The 24,648-nt window shown below is 33.9% G+C and overlaps 1 protein-coding gene across 4 annotated transcripts in view; it reads right to left on the bottom strand.

The window, feature by feature from the left end:
- The window catches only part of LOC126888386 (juvenile hormone acid O-methyltransferase-like), a 54,930-nt gene that overhangs the window by 17,375 nt on the left and 12,907 nt on the right, over positions 1–24,648 (bottom strand). Inside the window, exon 1 of one of the 4 annotated variants that reach the window (XM_050656590.1) lies at positions 1,881–1,959. The exons of 2 other annotated variants lie outside the window; for them this stretch is intronic. The gene's annotated coding sequence lies outside the window, so the exon portion shown is untranslated. Of the gene's footprint in view, positions 1–1,880; positions 1,960–24,648 lie in introns of those variants that run through there. One more of the 4 variants, XM_050656591.1, reaches the window with a different exon arrangement.

The following is a 24,648-nucleotide window of genomic DNA, read 5'->3' as shown; positions in this document are numbered from 1 at the left end:
CGCCACAAAAAAAATAATAAAAACCGCGACTTTTACCCCTTATAACTACCCTCGTCCGCCACTCTGGTTTCCGCCTCTGGGGATATTACTTAGTTATGTCATGGTCTACTTATTCCCAAATTTTGGTGCACTATCTCAATCACGAATGTCGCAAAAAACCCCTTACATTTTTTTATATTCACCCCTGCCCCACCCCTTTCTCGGCCACGCAGCGTTCCACTCCTGGAGATTTTACTTAGTTACGTCATGACCTACTTATTCCCAAATTTTGGCGCGCTATCTCGATCATGATCGTCACAAATAAAAATAATAAAAAACGGAATTTTGACCCCTTATAACTACCTTCCTTCCCCACTCTGATTTCCGGCTCTGGGGATTTTAATTATTTATATCATGGTCTACTTATACCCAAATTTTGGTGCACTATATCAATCACGAACGTCGCAAAAAACCCCTTATATTTTTTATATTCACCCCTACCCCCACCCCTTTGTCGGCCACGCAGCGTTGAGCCCCTAGAGATTTTACTTAGGTACGTCATGACCTACTTATTCCCAAATTTTGGTGAACTATCTCGATCATGAGCGTCATAAAAAAAATAATAAAAACCGCGACTTTGACCCCTTATAACTACCTTCGGCCCCAACTCTGGTTTCCGGCCGTTGGTGAAAGTCATGTCCACAACTAATTCAACATATCCCCGTATAGTTTTTCCATATTACTTATCACGCACAAAATCCGCTCCCAGCTCTTAGACTATAAGTTACACGGGTGAAAACGAAGAGAAAATTTGGTATGATTTTTAATTTTAAATATACACTCACCGGCAGAGAAAACGGGCACCCCAAAAAATGGGTCATTTTTAATGTCTTGTATTTCCTAAACCTGATGTCCGATTTAAGTAATTTTTTTAATATGTTATAGCCTTACTCTTTATCAATATCGCTGTAATAATATTGTTGCTAGACAGGTACATTGTCATTGTATACAGGGTGTACGAATCAAACTGTGTTTTTTTTTTCTCAAACTTTGTAACACCCTGTGGAATGTTCTAGCTTTTATAAAATTCTGAAATTATAGATTAACCCGGCATTGGTCGCTAGGCTGGTTGTTACGCGAGTGGTCGCGCGTGAGATTTTCTCTCACATATCCAACTTTTGCCTTCCTTTACAAAATTTTACAAAAAAGATGAGGTTTCATCAACAATAAAGCCATTTGCTTTAAAACGACACGACGTTTTTCTGTTTTATTATTATTATCTTTATATAAAATGTGACTATTGATGCCGCCAATATTTAACATTGAAAAATATGTGGTAAGTGACCATCTACAACTAACTCGTAAAACAGAATATAGGATTTTCATATCATCGACCACATCCACGCCACCTTTTATTACATCATAAAAGGATATTATTTTAGGTTTTAAGGGGAATAATCAAATTAATTTTTATTAAACTGGCGTCACCAACTGTGACGCCAGTGGTGGCTTGATGAGAGAATCTCTCACATGAAGCGCACTGACTCAACAAAATGGTGATACTAAGAAAACTGAGTCACTATCTGAGCGGACGAGTCTATTAGATTGTCGAGGGATGATAGTTAGGAGACTAGAAGGAAGTACAGCGCGTATAATTTCCCAGAAAAAAAGTTGTGCGCAATTTTCTGAAACCGTGAGAGAAAATCTCATATAGCGACCACTCGCGCGTTAATAATCTATTGAACCGTATCTGGTTCAATAGATTATTAATATTTATCCTCTGCTTATATCACTAAAACACAGTTTCAATCTACAATCAATTACTTCTTACTATATTTTAATTCTTATTTTCTATCTATTCCAATTCTCCACCCTTTAATTTAAAATGGTGTTTCATTTACCTACATTGTTGTTATTTAATTCACATTCACATTTATTACTATTTATTATATGACTGCTAATTAAGCTTTCCGATCTACCAACTCTTAAAGATCAAGTACTGACCCTAACTATTTAGTTTATAACTGCACATCTAGTTCTAACATACACATTAAATACTCGCCCCACTCTTTGATCCGAACGTAGTCAATCTTACATTTACTAATAAATAAAATTCTTTTAATAGTTATAAATAAAATAAAAAAACAAGACCTTTTAATACATAGAAATAAAATCTTTAAAATTAACATACATTAAAATTGTGTATACGTCATTCACTATTTTTAACTACACAAACATAATAACAAGCACAGATTTGTTGGTTGTCTTACACCAACTATCTCATCGCCCTCAAGAATTCCCAAATCCCATAAATTTATTTACTTTTTCTGCATCCTCCGTCTATTGCACCCAGTGGCGTGCTGGAACTTTTCAAGCGGCCCGGTGATTTTATAGAAAAGCGGCCTCGCATCCTCATTTTACCTTCTATTATCAGAATGTTTTATTCGACATTTAAAAAAGCAAAAAAAAAACAAAAATAAATTATTTTTGAATCAAACATAAAACTTTGAATTCAATGATTTTTTTCTTAATTTGCTATATTTTTTCATTTAAGAATAATAAATCTTACAAATAATAATTGACATGTATAACAATATTGTATGCAGTAAGGCAAAAACCATAATTTCCTAAATAAATATAATATGAATTTGATGTAATTGAGAATTTTTCAATTATGTATTAAGTTGCATTTTAGTAAATCAATGATACAAGAGAGTACAAATACAAGTACAGTGCAAATATGTACTTTAATTTAACAATATTTAAAATGTTAATACAACGCAATAATCTAAATATTTTTTTTTTTTTTTTTTTTTTTTATTAACAAAAATCGCATCAGCCAAATTGGCTATTAGCGAAACAATAGTGGTGAACAATAATTTTTATTACATTTGTGTTTTTATATATTGTATAAAATGTTAATTGCACTTAGGAACCTCTTTAAATTTGACATATTGCACTGTAGGCCTAAAATGTCACTCAGTTTGTTTGGTATATTGTACAATATGCGCTTTGGCGTTAATGCTGCGCAATTCTCCAATAAATGTTTGATTGTTAACTTTTCTTCACAGTTGTCACATCTTGGTTCTTGTTTGTAGGAAAACACATGACTATTAGTTAATCGCGTATGACCCAATCGGAGTCGCGTTAATATTACCTGGTCTCTCCGACTTGTTGGTAATGTTGGCCAGGGTTTTATCGATTTTTTAATTTCGCGTAGTTTGGCCGATGACACTTTCCACTTTTCTTCCCACATATACCGCACTTTACGTTTGACCGCCGCTTTCACATCCGCACTCGTAAATGTTTCCGTACACTCCGCACTATCACTAGTTGCAGCTTCTTTTGCAGCGTTGTCTGCCTCTTCATTTCCTTGAATTCCAATATGGGATGGTATCCAGAGGAATATGATAATTTTTCCATTCAGTTGAGCGGTATGAACTTCTTGTTTTATTTTGATGACCAAAGGATTAGATGGGTAGACATATTGGATTGACTGTACCGAACTTAGAGAGTCTGTGAGTATGATATATTTGGTATTACTGGACGCATTGACAGCAAGGGTCGCCTGGTATAGAGCGTATAATTCAGCAGAGTAAATAGAGTACTCTGAAGGGAGTTTGTATTTATTTGTTGATGTTGGGGTTATGACTGCAGCACCAGTGCCTTCATTTGATTTAGATGCATCGGTGTATACTTGTGTATACTCCTTGTAATTGCGGAGTATATCATTGAAGGCGGATTTGATTAACTGTGGGTTTGTTGAATGTTTATCGAAAGAAATAAGGTGTGTTAGGCACTGAGGGTTCTTTATTTGCCACGGAGGAATTGAGGACAGTTTGGAAGGAAAGCATTCTGGGAACGCATAGTTTATTTGATTTAAGTAGCTTCTAATTCTTGCGTAGAAGGGTTTGGCCGTTCTTGGTTTATTTATGAAGAGATTTGGGAACTTTTCTGTAAAACAATTTTGTATAGTAGGGTTTTTTGAGTTACACCTGATTTTTGCGGCGTATGCTACACTTAAATAAACTCTTCTGTCTTCTAAGGAGGGTTCTCCAACTTCACAATACAGACTTTCGATTGGTGTTGTGCGAAAAGCTCCAGATATTATACGTAAAGCGAGATTGTGAAGACTGTCAAGTTTTTTCAGCAGCGTCTTAGCCGCTGTAGAATACACAGTAGACCCATAATCTAATTTTGATCTGATTAATGTTCTGTATAACATTAAAAGTGTTTGGCGATCCGCACCCCATTCTTTATTGGCCAGAGTTTTTAGAAGATTTAGTCGCTTGTGACAAGATAACATCAGATTTGTTATATGAAGTTTCCAGCTTAGGGTTTCTTCGAATGTCATGCCCAAGAACTTAACTGACGTTGCACGCTTTAGGTTTTCATCACATAGTCTTAGGTTGGGGATATTTGTGACGTTTCTCTTTGAAAACAGGATGAAGCGAGTTTTTTCAGCGGAAAAACAGAAACCTGTTTTTTGTGACCAGATTTCTAAGTCTTGTATAAAGTTCTGTGTGTGACGAAATATATTTTGTATATTTTTACCTTTGCAGAAAACTACAAGATCATCTGCGTAGACTCTTGCCTTTACAGGCGATTTTAGGTTTTTGAGGATATCATTGATTGCCACTATGAAGAGAGTAGGACTTATAACCGAGCCTTGAGGGATACCATTTTCTGGATACATTATATCTGATGTTATGTTATTTGTCCTAACTCTGAAAGTTCTATTTTGAAGGAAATTTTTAATAAAGAATAGGCTGTGACCTTGAATGTTCCAACTATGTAATTTTTTTATTATATAGTCGTGCCAGGCTGTATCGAAAGCTCTTGATATGTCAAAGAAAACCGCTAGACATTTACCCCCTAGTGCGAATGCTTCAGAAATGTCACTCTCCAAATCTATGATATTATCTATAGTTGACCTTTGGTCTCTAAAACCACTTTGTTCTGGAATAATCAAATCTTGTCTCTCCAAGTGCCATCTTAGTCTATTGTTAATAATCTTTTCTAGTAACTTACACATGGCGCATGTTAAAGATATCGGTCTGTATGACTCGGGACTTGTCTTAATACTATTAGGTTTTTGTATAGGTATTACTATGGATTCATGCCATTTTTCAGGAAATTTGTGTTGAAGCCAAATAATGTTAAACAGATCTAGAAGTTGTTTGTGAGCGCTCGCTGGAAGGTGTTTAATAAAAATACTAGGAATATCGTCCGGGCCAGCGCTAGTTTCTTTAATATTTGATAATGCTTCCGTATACTCTAATTGAGAAATGGGTAAATTTAACGGTTCATCTGTGTTAGGAGTAATGCTAATTTTCTTATTTTCTTCATGTTGTTTGTAATTAATGAAAGATTTTTTATAATTAATATTACTGGATCGGTTTTTGTATGTGTTAGCAAGGATTTTAGCAATCTCAGTATTACTAGTAACTGCCTTTCCATTTCTCTCGAGGCTTTTGATATTCTGATTGCTGTTTAATCCAGATATTCTTCTGACTTTGTTCCATACTTCAGTCATGGGAGTGTTTGCATTTAACGTTGATACATATTGAGTCCATGACTGGCGTTTGGCATTTCTAGTTGTCTTCTTGGCTATTGCACGTTGTTTTGTATATTCAATTTTATTCTCGAGAGTCTTGTAGCGCTTGTATTTGTTAAAAGCTCTTTTGCTAGATTCAACTGCTGTTTTGCATTCATGGTTCCACCATGGGACGGGGTTGCGTTGTTTTATGTATGAAGTTTTTCCTATTGCTCTTTCTGCTGCTTCTGTGATAATGGTAACAATGTTCTTAAGGGTCTCGTCTATGTTTGAGGTGCTTTTAAATGTGGTCATACTGCTTTCGACTAAATTTGAAAAAAGATTCCAGTTAGGTTTTTTTAAATTCCATTTTGGGGTAAATGTCCGTCCACGTTGGTTTTTGTTGTTATGAATAAAAATTGGGTAGTGATCACTGTTATACAAGAAATCCAGCTTATCCCAGGTGAGCTGTGGGGTCAGACCTGGTTCGCATATCGTAAGGTCTATACATGAAGATTCACCGTTCTGTATATTAAATCTAGTGGGTCTGCCGTCGTTTAAGACTGAAAGGTTGGACTGTTCAAATATCTCTTCCAGCAATCTTCCTCTGGTATTTATAGTAGAAGAGCCCCATGAAAAGTTGTGAGCATTAAAATCGCCCAAAATAAGCCTGGGTTGGGGAATTTGTTGTAAGAGTTCAGTTAATGCTTCTGAGTCTACTTGCGTTGATGAAGGTAAGTATAAGTTACAAACGTAGATATTTGGACTCGAGTTAACTTTAATGCAAATTGCTTCTAGATTAGTTTGGAGAGGAACTACTGTAGTTTCAATTGACTTTTTTACAAAGATAGCTACTCCACCACTGGCTTTATCTTGGTTAGTTCTGTTTTTGCAGTAATTTTTAAATTTTTTTAAAGCTTGTATGTTTTCATTTTTGAAATTAGTCTCCTGAAGACAAATTATATCTGGATTGTGTCTGGACAGAATTATTTGGAGCATTGGAAGGTTATTATAGAAACCGTTAATGTTCCACTGCAAAATTGATGAGAAGCCCATTTATAATAAATAAAACTGAAATTTGGGATTGTCACAGAAGTTCATGACTCTATTCTTGAGAAAACTCACTTTCAGTCTCTGATGCCTCAGTATCCGAGTAAGCCATCTGTAAATGCTTCAATAGTTTCTTTCTAATTTTTGTACATCTAGCTTTAATCGATCTTTGTTTGAAATACGGGTATATTGCTGTTAGCATTTTCACTAAAGCTTCAAATTCGCTAGTGTAGTTTTTTATGATGCTGACTGGGTCCTGTGCACCATAAACATTTTCAAATAGATCGGATATTTGATCAAAATCAAGAACAAATGAAGGGTTTTGCTCTGAGATGAATGCCTTGGTCGGTTCCATGAGTACGTGAGTTGGAGTCTTTCCCTTACTTTTCTTTGGTTTTTTAGCTGGAGCAACATTAGGTTTAACAAATGGTTCAAGACTTTGGTTTTCTGAATTAGCATCTTGCGCTAGAGGAGGTGTAACAATGTCATCCAAACTGCGTTTTGAGCTATTTTGTGTGGACTGGGTTGTATCTATATTGATAATTGGTTGTGAGGTTGGAGTTTTTGAGGGGTTGGTTGAAAGTATTTCGGAAGGTATGGGTTGCGAAGATGATTGGGAGTGGGGGTTTTGGTTATAATTTTCAGAAACTGATTCTTGGATTGTTTTGCAATTTGCTGCAGTGTGGCCTGGCCTTTTACATGAAAAACAGATCAAGGAATCTTGTGCAAAATAAATTCTATAGTTGGTGTTATCATAATTCATTAATATGGATTCAGGTATTGGGGCAAGCGGTGGAGTGATAAAGATTTGTCGTCTAAAACTATAAATGTGGTTGAATTCCGGCAAACCGGCGCTTATCTTGAGAAATGACATGGGAGACATGGGTTGAAGGCCCAATTTTTCAATTTCTTGAATTAATACAGCATGCGGTATGGAGGGACAAGCGTTTGACAGAATTAGCCTTTGTGATGGAGTGATTAGTTTGCGTGCTTGGACTTTTTGGTTATTAATTTCTATGGATCCTCCATAATTATTCATGAAATTTTCAACAACATTTTTGTTTGCAAGGTACATACACACTCTGTTGTTAGAAAGCCTTGAGGAAAATAGGATATTTTTGGGCTCGATCAACTTTCCTAGTGAAATCAGATAATCTTGAAGTTTAAGGTTTTCAATGGATGGGAATACAATGGCTTGTTCTTTTGTTGGAAATTGTTGTTCAATCAAAGCAGTAGAATAAGTTTTAGTAGTGTTTTCCATTTGGGCGCTCCTGTAGTCAGAAGTCCCGGCAGTCGGATTTGACATATTTTATTTATTATTCAAAACTAAGTAAATCCTGAAATACGGACCTGTCTTACAACAGGTGATTTTATCATGTCGTTATAGATAACGAATAAACGTGTTTAGGGTTTTTTGTATCAAACCGACTTCTGATAAATAATAAATTCCAGTGAAATAACTTGGCTTTATATAATTTTAAAGAGTACTTACGTACAATAATTGAACGCACTATAATACACTTATATATGCGAAAATAAAAATTTTTTACTCATTAGCTACTATCTAAATAACTATTTTGTTTGGAGCTGACAAATACGCACCAACTAGTATACCTGCCAGGACCGACATAATCTAAATATTATTTTGCAAATATTTTATAAAATAATTACTTAACTCTCGATCAATAATTTCCGCATTAAAATAGATTTTTGAGCAAATTCGTCGATTATTTCATCATTTTTAAGCTCATACAAAGCTTCTTTTTCTATAGCCATTAGCATAAAAGTGATCTTGTGTTAAAGACTTCTTAACCGATTTTTTATGTATTTACATAAATGTTGAAAAGCTTTTTTCGCAAGATACCTATGTCACTGAAAGAGTTAATAAATGCTTTATATTATACTACTTAAATTTGGATAAGCACACTGATATAAGTTGTACATAAGCAAAACAGCGTAACAGCAAGCTATACAATCTTTACACTTTTTAGTACCACACGGAGGTGAGGTTTTCACGATATCAACATTGTCATTTGTTACTTCATGTTCATTATCACTTAAATTAATAATATCATCCTTCATATTTTCTGTAGGCTGAACATATTCATCATTAACTCCATCTTCTATAATCTCAGTATTTGCAAAATCCTATTTTCAATACAATCCATTTATCAGTAAAATCCATGAGTTCTTCTCTAATTGCAGTCGCAGATATGGTAGGATAAAACTTTCTTAATTTTTCAGTAAATGATTTAAATGCCATCAAAGGTGTACATACCATTTTTTTATTGTATCAAAATTTCTAGGATGTAGAGTGCTTATATCATCATAAAACGATTTGATTTGTCTTGATCAAATCGTTTTTAGATACTTTCAATAAATCGGTCAAAAATGAGCAGGACGTTTTTCCATTTTTTAATTCTGCAGAGTACATACATGTTTGAAGGAAATTGGAAAACCATAAATATACTTGTATGTATGAAAATAAATAATATTATCTGTAGCAATCTATTTATGTATTGGACTATAGAGTCTTACTCATTTACTTAAACTGCATTTCACAATTAAAAAAAATGATTTTTTAGATGTTTTATTAATATTATTAGTAAAATTAACAGCCGATTAGAAATTAAAAAAATATTTTTTTGTTACATCTAAAAATTTTTGTGAAAACCTATTTGACCGGCCTCAAGAGGCCGCGGCCTCTCGGTAATTGCACCGATTCATTTATATGGCCAGCACGCCACTGATTCCACCATATCCCGTTAACATAACTTTAACAGAAACATCATGAAAATGAATACCGAGTTAGTGGCTCCTTGTATCCGAATGTAACTACGACACGTTATAATTGCATGATTATATATGGCATACATCTGCCTGTGTTTGTGAGTTTGGGGACGTTTTTTACCTCCCCCCGTTTTGCATACATAGGCAGTTGTCTGCTATTTAGCTATATTTTTATGTATGTTATTCAACATTGGCTTGATCTTATGGATCTTTAGCATCTTTTGTAACCAGACACTGCTCTAACTCTGGTTTTTATTTGTAGCATTTTGTAACTTGTTACCTTTGACCTGAAGATGCTCTACATATTTTAAAGAGCGAAACCGGTCGTCGGCAGTTATAATAAAGATTGAGAGTAAGTCTGACTTTTACTTCATTTAAAATGAACTCTCACATGCAACCCATTCAAGATTTATTATAATTAATTGTTGTAAAATACTTTTCATTTTTAATTTGTGCATCTTAGTGATCACTTGTAATTGAGGATAATAATTTTAAATTGGTGATTTGGTGTTTTAATTGGTGAAAATATGTCTAAGAACATTTTAGAACTTCTTGAACCTTGCTTATTTTATAAAAACTTTGATTAATTTTGCGACAGTTTTGCTTATATAAGTGCTTATTTTGACCTTTCTGTCATGCTTATAATCCGGACTTTAGTTATGGTTATGACTGTCGCCTAAAGAGGGATCGCGTTAAGTTCGAAACATTGATGCTCTAATATACTATGATTATTTTAAAAATCGACCTGTCCAAGCATTTTGCTTATGTGCTAAAAATAAATGTCAATATGGGGGGGGGGGGAGGTAACACTTATTCCAGCGCACTGTGTATTACGTAGTTTATTAATGAATCAGCTTTAGAAGTTGATTCTAAGAAGAGCGGCCTACAGGATAGGGAACGTTTTAAATATGTTAAAAGTAAGAAGACTGCATACTTGGGGACCATACTACCTGGACAACGATACACTTTTCAGCAACTGATACTTCGAAGGAAAGATAGAGGGTAAGAGGGGTCTGGGACGTAAAAATATGTCATAATCCTGACTATCTAACATCTCACCTGACAAGTCAATAAGGCGCACGTCCCCGTTGTCGCTCAGTTCCGTTGTACCGTTGATTGATATACAAAGTATATACATTTATCAATTAACGGTTGTACTTTAAACCTGAACTGGGAGGGGTACATAGCTAAAAGTCGGATAACAGATGGACACAACGAATAATACTGATACTGGAGACAAAGACAAGAAGCATATCGGAGTAGAGGTCGTCCGCGAACAAGACGGTCCGATGACATAAAAGGGGTCGACAAAATTGGATGCAAACAACAAAAAACCGGAATATATGGAGAACGAGAAGACTGAGGTAGCAGTGGATAGATCCGAGTTGAATGATGATGATGATGACTTTAAACTTGCCAATGTCTTGAGTATCATATGATTCTTCAACGTGCCCCGCAAGACAGCCGTGGCCACGTCCCGTCATAAGATAAATCAAACTTTACAATACTAGACTGTAGATATGTTGAAAAAGTATCTATTCGTTACAAAGTACTCGTTACTTACGAATACCGAAAGTAACGATTACTATACAGAGAGGCAAATCGTTACTTTGATTACTCTGATTACTTCGTACCAATAATATCAGAGCGAGTAACGACTATTATATGTGCTTTTATTACTCTAATTACTTCGTACCAATCGTATCAGAGCGAGTAACGACTATTATATCTACAACCAGTACACTTGATTAATTTCTACCAATCGTATCCCAGCGAGTAATGGACGGGACCGGTATTTGTCGAGTTTTTTTATTAACATCCAAGATTTTTTACAATCTGTTTTACAATGAAAACAATAAGTAAAATCGTTTGTCTTTACAATGACAGAGAGATGTAAGGTCCAGTGACCAAAGCATCACGACACACACACACACATTAGCTTGTTTACCGGTGAGATGCGCACATACACTGATACGCGAGCACGAAAACTAAAACTGGCACAAAACACAATGGCTGGGCGCTGTTGAAGGCATAGCTTCCTCTGCTCCAAGCTCTGTCAGGATCGGTTAGGTAGGTCCAAGGGATCATATCGCTTCAATCTCTTTGCTTGTTGGTTGTTGAGAGGATTGTGTGCCAGGGTGTTAGGATATATGTACCTGCAAACTATTTTGATATTGTTCAGAAGAGCTTTTGCACTCTTCGGGTACTGATAGTACCTGAAGATCTCTATATTTTATGAGTGTTATCGAATATCGTTATCGGTATGAAGCATTAGAGCCCCACACTGTGAGGGTGAGGAGAAGATAGACGATGAAACAGAGGGAGGTATAATGGAGGTAAAATATGTAATGTATGTCATTAACAAAATATATCTATACCTATACAAAATACAAAATACCTACCTACTGAGAAATACGCTTCTCGATATGATTAGCGGTACTCAAATACAAAAGTAATCATAGTAATCAAAGTAGTGTTGCCCAAATGCAAGACCAAGACGAGACTTAGACAGTCTTGGTCTTGGTCTTGCGGCAGTACACCTGGTCTTGGTATTGCGCTCCTAGTCTTGGTCTTGGTCTTGGTCTTGCAGCAAGAGTCTTGCAAGTCTCGCAGTTGCGCATTAGCCTATTGCATATCTTAGAACAACGTAACAGAGAGGTACATTTTAAGCTTGAATATCATAGCCATAGTAAAGACTAGCCAAATTAATAAATATCTAAACAACTGACACCGGGTGGGGTTTAAACCCACGATCTAAAGTGATCGCTGTTATGTTCTAACTAACTAAAGTTAAAACTACCTCTTAAAACCCACAAAATTTCATTTGCATATTTCAGCCGATTTTAGAGCAATAAATAAATCGTCAGTTTGTAAGAAAAATTTCAACCCCTCCCTATTTGGTAAACAAAGCATTTATAAAGTAAACGTTTATGAAGTAAACTGTCATTAGTTTTTCGTGCAGAATTACCCATTAAAGTTTGCCATACTTATAGTCGGTTGGTCGGTTCGCTAAACTCAGACGCAACTGGCTAGATATTTTAGTCGATAATTTTTTTGTTTTTTGCCAATTTTGCAAAAATTTGCAAAATTACTAACTATTTAGTAATTATTAACTATTTAGTAATTATTTTTTGCCAATTTTACTAAAATTGGCAAAATTACCGACTAAAATATCTAGAAAGTTGCGTCTGAGTTTAGCGAACAGAATATATTTAAAAACATTCTGTATTGATGAAAAACATGGATAGTTAAAAAAGTACCTAACTTTTTTATTATCCCATATAAGTGAATGAATAAAAAAACATAATGTTAAGAAAATACGAGGCTTTAGTTGGGCTTTAATTTCAGTATGCTATTATTGCATGCTAGGATAATAAGTTAGCATAATGCTAGAATATTCCACAGAGTGAGAAAAAACACAGTTTGATTGGTACACCCGGTATACACTGACAAAATTGACCTGTCTAGCAACAATATCTATTATTACTGCGATATTTATAAAGAATAGAATAAGACCAAAAATAACAACAGGTTTAGGAAATTTGAGACATTAAAAATGACCCATTTTTAAGGTGGTGCCATGGACGTATAAATAAAGATGGGTGGTGCGCTAATTTCTTGGAGAAGTGTACTTATATCGTTAAAATATTATTTCGGTATTATGTCTACACGATATCCGGCATATTATACGGGGCCTTGGCGCTGCGTGTCGAAACAAAACTTCCATTGAAAAAATTGAACAAAATATTCTACAATTTCCCTAATAAAACGCTTTGAAACAGTGTATTGTTTGGATGTCGACCTTTTCGTATAATGGAGTCTTTATCTATAATATTGTATTGTAAATCATAATATATCCCTTTGCCGCCTTATTCCATAACAACAAAGAAGCTTTGTTTTTGTTTTCAAGTTAGGTACTTTTCATGGTTCATTTACCGTTGGCGGTGACACACTGTAAAATGGCCAAATTGCAATTTTTGTTATCGCTTAATCCTTGACGATTTGGAACAGTGTGTATATGTATTGTTTTGTGTATATTTGCGTGTACTTAATCTATTTATTGTTTAGCAAATTTTTCATTGTCCAGTCACCCTTGGCTTATATAACAAGTGTTGTTGAAAAAACTGAATCTGTTTTCAAATCTATTTTTTGAGTTTGGTTTATTAGAGTTTATTAAGTTTATTAGGTTCAATTTGTGCAGTCGATTCAGAAAGTTTAAATTTTAAATTCTGAAAATATTGTGAAGTGAAAAAAATTAGTGAAATAAATAGAGTGTAGCTGAGTGGAGCGATGAAAAGAAAAATGAAACAAAAAAAGGAAGAAGTTTTGAAGAAGATAATACCCAAAATTTCTTCATTTTTCCATCAACCAGATTCTCAAAGTGATTTAGATTTCAATGGTAAGTACTAGATCTAGATCTCTATCTACTAATGAAACAATAATTAATTCTTATCTAATTGTCGTCTGTAACAGGGGTGGCCAAGGTCCTTGATATTCTTTGATAGAAATTTGAAATTTTTTAGAAGCCGTCATTAAATGCGTATTAAAAAGTTATGCAAAAGAGGTGTTAAAAATTTTTTTACAGAATTTTGTACAGAATATTTATTGAACACGTGTAAATAAAAGTACAACCTATTTGTACTAAATTTAAATATTATAAATATATTTTACTTCTTTTGATAATTCTTTAATCTTAGTGAATAAATGGTGACAGCACTTCTTAGTAATTCTTTCAGATGCTGGTTAGTTGGTACTGATGAGTAATTGAATTTCAGGAATTTTAAAATGGAATAAAATTATTCACACATGTCTTCTTCTTCATGTGCCGTGCTCGATTATCGAGTGTTGGCTATCAAATTGGCTATAGTAATTTTGTTGGCGGCAGCTCGGAAAATGGAAGCTGGAGTTTCTCAAACCACTCTCTTAAGTTTCTAAGCCATGGCGTTTTTCTTCGACCTGACCCTTTTCTTCCGTCTCCTTTGCCTTTTATTATTAAATGGAGTATATTATAATTCTCTGGGTGGCGCATTCTTCTCTAGGTGCCGTCTCCGCTTCGAAGGTTGGCAATCATCAAAGCGATTTTTACTTTTGAGAGTGCGGCTCTAAATAATTCGTTGTTACTACATCCAAACTATGCCCTAAGATTCTTCAGCCATGAGTTAAGGTGATACAGTAGCGATCAACAGGTAGCCAAAACGCGTTCCAAGATTGCGGCTGTAATTTTGAATATTTTTTCGAGATATTTGGCACACGTATTTGTAATATAATAAAGAATGGTGGTACAGAGCCCAATTTGAAAAATATATTAATATATTGGAAATATATTGGGATTAATATATTGAAAAAAAAAATAGTAGAAATTACTCTGTAATTAAATGCAATATTAAAAAAACGAGCCTGTACCGCCACTAAGAAGAACAAAAAAATACACTTTCTTTAAATAAACTTTTTTATCAGATGCCTAGATTTTGTGTCATTTTGGAACTACTAATGAAATAAAAAATTTTAGTAGTTCCAAAATGACACAAAATGTAGGCATCGGATAAAAAGTTTATTTGAAGAAAGTGTTTTTTTTTCTTCTTAATGGCGGTACAGGCTCGTTTTTTTAATATTGTATTTAATTACAGAGTAATTTCCACATATTAATATATTTTTCAAATTGGGCTCTGTACCGCCATTCTTTATTATATTACGAATACGTGTGCCAAATATCTCGAAAAAATATTCAAAATTACAGCCGTAATCTTGGAACGCTGTTTCCTCTTAAATCAGCTATCAGCTTCCTATAAATCTTTTTCCTGGATTTTACTTACATAATGAAGTGGAGTATTAGATATTTATCTCCTCTCATCACATGTCCCATGTATCTCAGTTTTCTTCTCTTAATTGTTAGAAGTACTTCTCTTTCCTTATGCATTACCTCTACGATGGTTATTCTATTTACCCATGAGATCTTCAGCACTCTTCGGTACACCCACATCTCGAATGTCTCCGGTCTTCTCACGTCAATTTTCTTCAGTGTCCACGCTTCCATCCCGTAGTATAATACGGATAGCATATAGCACCTCATAGCATGTTGTTCTGAAGCTATTTCCTTGTGGCATTTTTATGATTAATTATTTATATGGGAAATAAGCCACAATTAAAATGAAAAAAATAATTTTATTAACGTTTCGACGCCCAAATCGGGTGTCAAAAACCCAAAACCCAAATACCTCATAGCATGGCCAAAAAAATATTCAAGTTTGCGAGTTTTTACTGTTCTGATGACTTCCCGTAATTTTTCCCCTCCAATGTATAACAACTTCGTTACGAACTCTATCCACCCAACTTATTCGTAGGATCCTCCGATACACAGGTTTCAAAGGCTTCCAGGTTTTTGAGAAGGGTATCGGTTAAAGTCTAACCTTAGACACCATACAAAAGAGTACACATTCACATAAGTGTTCCATAGAACATTTTCTAGCACTACCTTATATCAGTTCTTGAAAAGGGCCCCGCGAAAATCTTTGATACAGGGCCCCTGTGGGGCTAGCTACGCCACTGCTGCTGAGAAAGGATGTATGACTAAAAAATTTTATTTTTACATTATAATAATGACCTCTTAGTACACGTCAAATGTGTCGAGTGTTCTTTTAATGGATATTTTGATTCGCTATGTATGTTTATGGTATTGTTCGTAATGCGCATAAGTCCAATTTTCAAAATTTTTGATACAATTTTTTTTGTTTCTCATAGAGTATCTAATACTTATATACTCCCTAAAATGACCCTCAGTTCTAACTGCAAGACGCAAGAGTCTCGCAGGCTTAGTCTTGCACGGTAAGTCTTGGTCTTGGTCTTGCTAAAATTAGGCGGTCTTGGTCTTGGTCTTGCGAAAACGCAAGAACAAGACCAAGACTGCAAGACCAAGACCGATTTTGGGCAACACTAAATCAAAGTAACGAATACTGTAAATGATTACTTTATACAAAAGTAACGAATACTCGAAAGTAACTATAATCAACGTCATTGCTAGACTGAACGAAACAAGGAAGATGTAGAAGGGATAGACCACGGGGATAGATCAAGTTAGAGAGGGTATCGACGATAAGATGGAAGAAAGGGAACTAAATATGGACCTGTTCGAAAAGAGAACGCAGAAGAGATTGAAAATCGGAAGACAACATAGAACATTATAAACAGTTATTTACATTAGACATAATATAAAATCTACATCACAATATTGTTAAAATTATAATTTCTAAAGGATCATAAACTGTTTATAAAAAAACACGTTGTTCAACTCTTTTTCGTGAATAACTAAAAACAGGGTGTCCTACAAAAATATACAGGATATCCAAAAACTCTTCTGACAATTCAAACCAATTCACCTAGTTCCAAAATACTTCATAAGGGAGCTAATTAGAGCTCTTTGAAGACGGCGCCTTGTAATTAGCTTTTTTTTAATATCCCCAAAACACTTCTATTTATAAAATCGAAAACTGGTACGCCTATTTATTTTTCAGAAATATATCGATACCATCAATTGCCTATTTCTAGTACCGGTCATAGGCGTCCATTTTGGACGGTCATTTAACTTTTTGTTAAATTGTGACATATTTTAGCAATAAAATGTATCCTGCTTTAAGTCGGTAGGATGCACAGTTTAATCGAAATATCGATTTCAATTTTTTTCGTTTTTTGAGTTTGAGAAAAATTTCAAAACAATTTATAAATAAACGGTGTATTTTACTGACTTAAAGCAACAGTAACTTTTAGTACTATAATACCTCACAACTTAATAATCCACTATCAAAAATGCTTTAAAGCTAAAGAAAAAAAGTTGTGATAAAATAATGCCCTACCCAAAATGGACGCCTATGACCGGTACTATAAATTCACAATTGATGGAATCGATTTATCTCTGGAAGATAAACAGACGTACCACTTTTGGTTTTTCCAAATAGAAGCGTTCTGTAGATATTAAAAAAAAACTAATTACAGGGCACCATTTTTAAAGAGCTCTTGCTCTCTTAGGCCAATATTATACTAGGCAACTAGTGACGCCACCAAGCTGCTCCACCAGTGACTAATTACGTCACGGGGCCTTTAAGTAAATGAGACCTATTAGACTAAGAGACATGTTATGGATAGACTTGGCTAGAGTTTCACGATATTCGATAAAAATATCGATATTGTATTGATATCGTATCGAAAATAAATACGATACCGATACAATACACACCTTAGCAATATTAATGTCGATACGATACTCATTATCTGAAATCAATACAATACTCTTGTATTGTCGATACGCTTACCTCGATATTATTGAAAATATCGATATCGAGAAAAAAAATAAAACGCCACAGTTGTTTAATTATATTTCGTGGAATATGCATTTAGATAAGTGATCTGCAACCCAAGCATCAGCTGTTATAATATTTTACACTTGAGTGCTTGAAATTGAAGCTCTTGAGAGTGACTAAATGACTGTTATGATTACACTGTACATATCATGTGGCATTTGTGGCAGTATTATGGAAGTAAATGATGATGACGCAAAAATAATTTTCAACAAAAATAATGAATTGCGGTTTATTTCGAATCTCCGGTATTTCCCTATCTTTTCAAAAGTAGTTTTTAAGCAATAGATACAGAATTAGTAAGTATTAGTCGTTTCAAAGAGCATTCAGCCATATTCAATTTTTATAAGAATCTATAAATTATAAGAAATATTTGTAATATTTTTAGAATAATGCCCATTTGCCAAGCATGCAAAAGTGGGCATAAAGGGCCTACACAGCTCAGATGTATAATTATTCTTTTTATGTCGATATTATATCGAGTGGGGTTGGCAACGTTGCTTGGCTAGATAAACAAGTTCGGAAATTTACTGTGAATAAATCGCGAAAATTCTTAAAACTGAGGTGAAAATAAAATTTAAACACCACACCAATTCGTATCTAAGGACAATAGCGAAGTGTACAATCAAAATTCGGAGTGAAACAAACATTTTTAAGTAAATAAAACCTGCAGAGCCAGTGCTGGTCAAAAAAACAAGGTTAGCTATAAATAAACAAAACAATCAATTATTGCATTCCATAAGAAGGTAACTGCTAAACAATTTTTGGCGGTGTTGCCAAATCTGAAAAAAGCACTGAGAAATAGGGAAGAAAGAAATAAATACCCTTTTAAATAGGCCAGTCTAAGAAGGGCAAAAATCTCCGCGAGGTTGAATCGGATTTTTGCACTTACCGCAGACAGCCAAATTATACGTGTGTAAAAAATATATTTAGTATATCAAATAGTAACAATCAAATAGTAACAATCGAATAGTAACAACATGGAAGAATTCATAAAAGATTTGCGAGAAAAATTGGACAGAATGGAAACAAGGGATACGAGGATAGAGCAAAAATTGGATGGAATCCAAGAAGAGCTTAAAGAATTAAGAAATCAAAACCAGGAGCTGAAAAGAGAAAATATGCTACTAAAGCAAGAAATGAGTGAAATAAGAGCAGAAAATAAACAAATGAAAGCTGAAATTAAAGAAGTGCGAGAAGAAATGGAAACGCTAAGCAAACTAAAATTTAAGGAGGCAGTGCCAAAAAGACTAAGCGACCTAGAGGATAGAACAGAAAGAGAGGAGAAAAAGAAAATTGAGAAAAACGTAATAGTCAGGGGAATTAAAATAGGAGAAGAAAATGGAAAAGAAGATCTAGAAAATTTACTAAAAATAAAACTCAACGTTGAAGCTAAAATAGAACAAACAGAGATAATTAGACCAAGAAATTCACAGCCGTTCATAATAGCAAAATTGGAAAATATACAAGATAAAAAGAAAATAATGGAACAAAAGAAAATCCTCAAAGGTACAAAAATATTTATCGACGAACAAAGAACCTATGAAGAACGAAGAATACACAGGCAAGTAAAGAAAAGATCAGAGGTGGAAAAGGAAGCAGGGAAGAAAGTGAAGATGGGCTTCAAAAAATTATGGATAGACGATCAACTTTGGGAATGGAATAACATAATAAAAGACTTAAAGCTGAAGTGTACTGGAAACAACAGAGAAAATCCAAAAAACTGAAAGAATCAAACCGAAGGATATTGGAAACAGACCCGGCTAAGGAAATGGATAATGATAATAATAAAACAATGTACAAGAAAAAGAGGAATAAAATTAACATGAATAAAAGGGCTAAACCCATTAAAATTGGATCATGGAATATCCAGACAATGCTAAAAGTAGGGAAAATGCAGGAAATGCTTTAGAAATGGAAAAATACGAACTAGAAATACTAGCACTACAGGAGATACGATGGAAAAATGAAGGAACAGTTAAGAAGAAAAACTTTACTATGTATTACTCAGGAGAAGACAAACAGGGGAAAAATGGAACAGCTTTTATGGTGAGCAAAAGAATGAGAGAAAAAGTTATACATTTCAAAGCTATTAATGGAAGAATCTCCTACATCAGAATCGAAAATAAACAAGCCAATATATCTTTAGTTAACTGCTACGCACCTACCGAGGAAGCAGACCAACAAGATAAAATGGAATTCTATGAACTTTTAGAAGAAACCTGCGAAAATATTCCTAGGAACGATATCTTAATAATACTGGGAGATTTTAACGCGCAAGTGGGAAAAGAGAGCTACAACCAAAATGTAGCAGGTAAAGAAACGATCGACAATGTCACAAACGATAACGGGGCAAAAGTTTGCAATCTGGCAGCAGCAACAAATACCTACATCGTCAGTACGAAATTTATTCATAAAAGGGAACACAAGATAACCTGGATGTTACCAGGGAGATCAGATGGCAACCAAATAGATCATGTTTTGATTTCGAAAAAATGGACAAAGATAATACAAGATGTGAGATCCTTTAGAGGAGCAAACGCTGACACTGACCACATACTCTTAATAGCCAAAATGAAGATGAAAATCATCAAAGCTAATAGTAAAGTAAGAAAAAGAAGGAAGTGGAACTTAACCAAATTAAAAGTGCAACAAACAAAACAAGAGTATTCAGAGGAATTAGTACAAAAACTAAAGAGGTACGATGGCACGAACGTAGAAGAGGAATGGAAAAATATAAAAATGAGCATCATAGAGGCTGCGGAGCAAATCATAGGACCTCAAGAAAATAAAAAAACTAAAGAATGGTATGACGAAGAATGTCGACACCAAAGTCAACTGAAAACGCTGGCACGAAACAAATGGCTTGAAAATAGCGGACAAGAGGAAAGAGAACAATACCAGAAAGAGAAGAGAGAAGCGGCCAAACTTTATAAAAGAAAGAAACAGACATGGATCTCAGATCAGATGCAAGAGATTGAAACAAATAATAGAGACAACAAAAAATTGTTTGAATATATAAAACAACAATATAATGGTAACAAAGTGACCAGCAAAATAAGCAAAAAAGATTGGGAAAATCACTTTAAAGATATAAATACAAGCAACCAAGCAATCGACACAGAAGAAGAAGATATAACAGATAACCGAGATGAAGAAGAAGATGCACCTACCTACCAAGAATTTATAGAAGTAGTAAAACAACTAAAATCTGACAAAACTCCAGGACCAGATGAGATTAACAATGAACTTATTGCAAATGGAGGAGATGACCTTCTAAACCGTATATATAAATTAATGGTCAGTATATGGGAAAAGGAATACATGCCTGAAGAATGGAAAAAAGGACTCATTATACCAGTTTTTAAAAAAGGAGACCCAACGCTTTGCAGCAATTATAGAGCAATTACGCTATTAAATACAACATATAAGATCATGACAACAATTATAAGAAATCGGCTAACCAGATACACAGAAAAAAACTTAGGACCATATCAACAGGGATTTAGAAAAGGGAGATCAACAATTGATGCAATCCACGTTTTAACGCAAACAATCGAAAAAAGTTACGAACATGGCATAGAATTGCACATATTGTTTATTGATTTCCAGCAGGCTTTCGACAGCATCTACAGAAAACAGCTATTAAAAGAAATGAAAAATATGAATGTACCTGCAAAATTAATAAGATTGACCAGAATGACAATGATGGACACAACAGCAAAGGTCAAAACAGTGGATGGTGAAACGAAGAATATCAACATAGAACACGGGGTAAGACAAGGTGACAGCCTATCGACTACGCTCTTTAATATAGCCTTGGAGGGAGTAATTAAAAACACAGGACTAACAAAAAAGACAATAATCCAAAGTTCTACACAAATAATAGGGTATGCAGACGACCTAGAGTTGATAGCCCGTGACAAGAGAAGTCTAGAAGATGCACTGCTAACATTGACAAGAGAGGCAAAAATCAGGGGGTTAATAATTAATCAGAAAAAAAAAACAAAATACTTAATAAGTACGAGAAATCAAGACCAAGTAAATAGAATAAAAGAGATAAGAATAAGTCATAATGTATTCCAAAGGGTTGACTGCTTTAAATACTTAAGAGTGATAGTAGATGGTCAAAACAGAAGAAGCATAGAGATAAATGAAAGAGTTAAAGCAGGGAATAGGGCATTCTGGAAATACCACAAGTTACTTAAAGGTAAAAACCTAAGCAAGAAAACAAAGACAAAGATATATAGAGCGGCAATTAGACCAGTCATCACTTATGGAGCAGAAGCAATGTGCCTTACAAAAAAAGATGAAGAAAAACTGAGAATAATAGAAAGAAAAATTATTAGAAGAATACATGGCCCAATCAAAACAGATCAAGGAGAAATACGAATTCTGATGAATCACGAAATAAGAAATCTAATGGAAGGAGAAGATATAGTGAGATTCATTAAAGCACAAAGGCTAAAATGGTTTGGCCACATCCAACGAAGAGAAGCAGATGCACTAATTAGGCAGATAACAAATTGGACGCCAGTAATAAACAGACCTAGAGGAAGACCGAAAATAAGATGGGAAGACCAACTGCGAGAGGATATATCCAATATGGAAATTGCAGGCTGGAGAGAAAAAATACAGAATAGGAAAGAATGGAAATAGATTACAGAAAAAGCAAAAAAACACGAAAATCTATAAAGGATAATGAAGAGGAATTATGCGGACCAATCCACCGCATGAAATGGATTAAAAGAGCTCATGAACCTGAGCGACCTATACTCTATACTAGAGTGACCGGTCTATATATATATATATATATATATATATATATATATATATATATATATATATATATATATATATATATATATATATATATATACGTCTTCATATCAAGGCGAGATCCGACTAAATCGAGGACAACCCGAGATCCACCAATAGGAAATTAATTATTGGAGTATATTGTTCATAACTATCTTTATAATTAACATATTAATCATGGCACACTTAGAGGGGAAAAGATTTTTGTACTTAAATTTTTCTGATAAATTTACAGCGAAACGAGATCCGTAGCTGAAAAGTAAAGGGGAGGACTTATATACGAAATTTTAGATATTTACCGATCAACGCGAGATCACACACTGATGCCAGCTCTAAAGAGTATTAGTCGAGCGATTGGAGCTCGTGTTGTATTGTATATTTCCCACGATATACAGATATATACCGGGCGGAGTCAATGACGGCACCAACAGCGTTGTCTCGAATTCTTTATGTAACTTTTAAGTATCGCTTCTTTTGTGTCTTTAACGTCTACGATTTACCTTTCAGAAAGTCCCTTAGTTTTGTTACATACATAAGGGTGTGAAAAAAGAAAAATAATACTTTACAAATAATAACCATTTAATAATGATAATTATTTGCAATACAATATTTTAAAACTATACATTAATATTCTTAAAAAACACTTACTACGAAACCAGAATGTAATTATGATATTCTTAAATAATACAAATTGTTACAAAATAATTATTTAAATGATGCTTGTTTTAAAAATACATTACAAGAAAGTAAAAATTTTTATAATTATTATTAAAGTTTAAAAAATAAAATAACTCAATATGTAATTATTATTTGGTAGTTAAAAAATGATTTTAAGTGAAATAATTTAAAAGATAAAAAGAAACACACATAATTTTCAGGGTCAACTCCTAATTGCATGAAAATTTGGATTTAGATTCTACCCATCCCCCACTTCAAAGTTGAATTTGTGCCGTTGATTGCTTTTACTTGGAGGGTGAAAAAATATACGTTTAAAATAAGTCCGGAAACAGATCTGACTAACTTTAAGCAACTTTTGCTTTATAGAGTTTTTTTAACTTAGGTACTAGGTTAATTCAGTGGTAGGTACTAGAGTCACTTGCGACTAAAAATGTTTACTTTTCAACAAAAAAAAACACGTTTTTCGGCGGTTTTTCGCAAATACTCAAAAAGTAAGTATTTTATCGAAAAAATATTCTTAGAAAAAAATGTAGCATATAAAAAAAAACGAAAAAATGGTATATTCTTAGTCTATAGAACCAGTAAAAGTAAATTTGTAGCTCATAAAAAAGAAGATCTTATCCTTCAAATTCCAAATCAAATATTTTAACGTGATACATAGTACCAAAAAATGAATCTCTTTTCGGGGAAAACCCATTAAATTTTTTTTAAAGTGTTTACAAAAAGGTTTATTATATTTTATAAAAGTTATATACGGGTAGGAACGACAACGGAACGAATTTTCGAACGTTTAAACAGACGACATCCCAGATTTACCAATTTCTGGACAATTGATCCAAAGGCTGGATTCTAACAACGAAACAGTTGTGGATTTTTAAGTTCTCAATGAGAGTCAGAATGAAAAAACATTAGTGACCTCGAGTATGATGGTTTGGAGAATTTGGCTGGTTATATCTGCCATAAATTGAAGGACTCCAATATTTAATCCGAAGATGTTTCAACGTACACGTGGGTTGATCATTTGAGTAAGTGTGGTTTATGTAAACCATCAGACACTCTCTTGTCATATATTAAGTAACTGGAGACAATTTTTCCTTCCACATAAATGGTGATTCCATTTTGGTAACTAAAAATTATTTAGAAAACCTTATGTCCAAAAGTGTAACTGTAGACTGTTCTAACAAAGCGAACAAGTTATTTTTTAGGTCTCGGATGTACTTCCGAATTAAAGAATTAAACAAGTCTCTTAACAACCTGACATTGCGTAAAAGAGAAATTATGAAAACTGCTACATAGTTGCTGTATGTACATCCATTTCACATGCACAAAATTTAAATAAAGTGCATGGCATGAAAACTGTAAAACTTATTTTTGTCTTTTCCAAGCCTCTTACTTAAATCTGATGAAATACATTATTTAAAAAGTAAAAAATTTTGTTTTTTTATCAAT

Source organism: Diabrotica virgifera, chromosome 7 (genome assembly GCF_917563875.1).
Source record: "Diabrotica virgifera virgifera chromosome 7, PGI_DIABVI_V3a".
NCBI lineage: Eukaryota > Metazoa > Arthropoda > Insecta > Coleoptera > Chrysomelidae > Diabrotica > Diabrotica virgifera.
The sequence above is the reverse complement of the archived record's forward strand: the minus strand, read 5'-3'. Positions and strand labels throughout refer to the sequence as shown.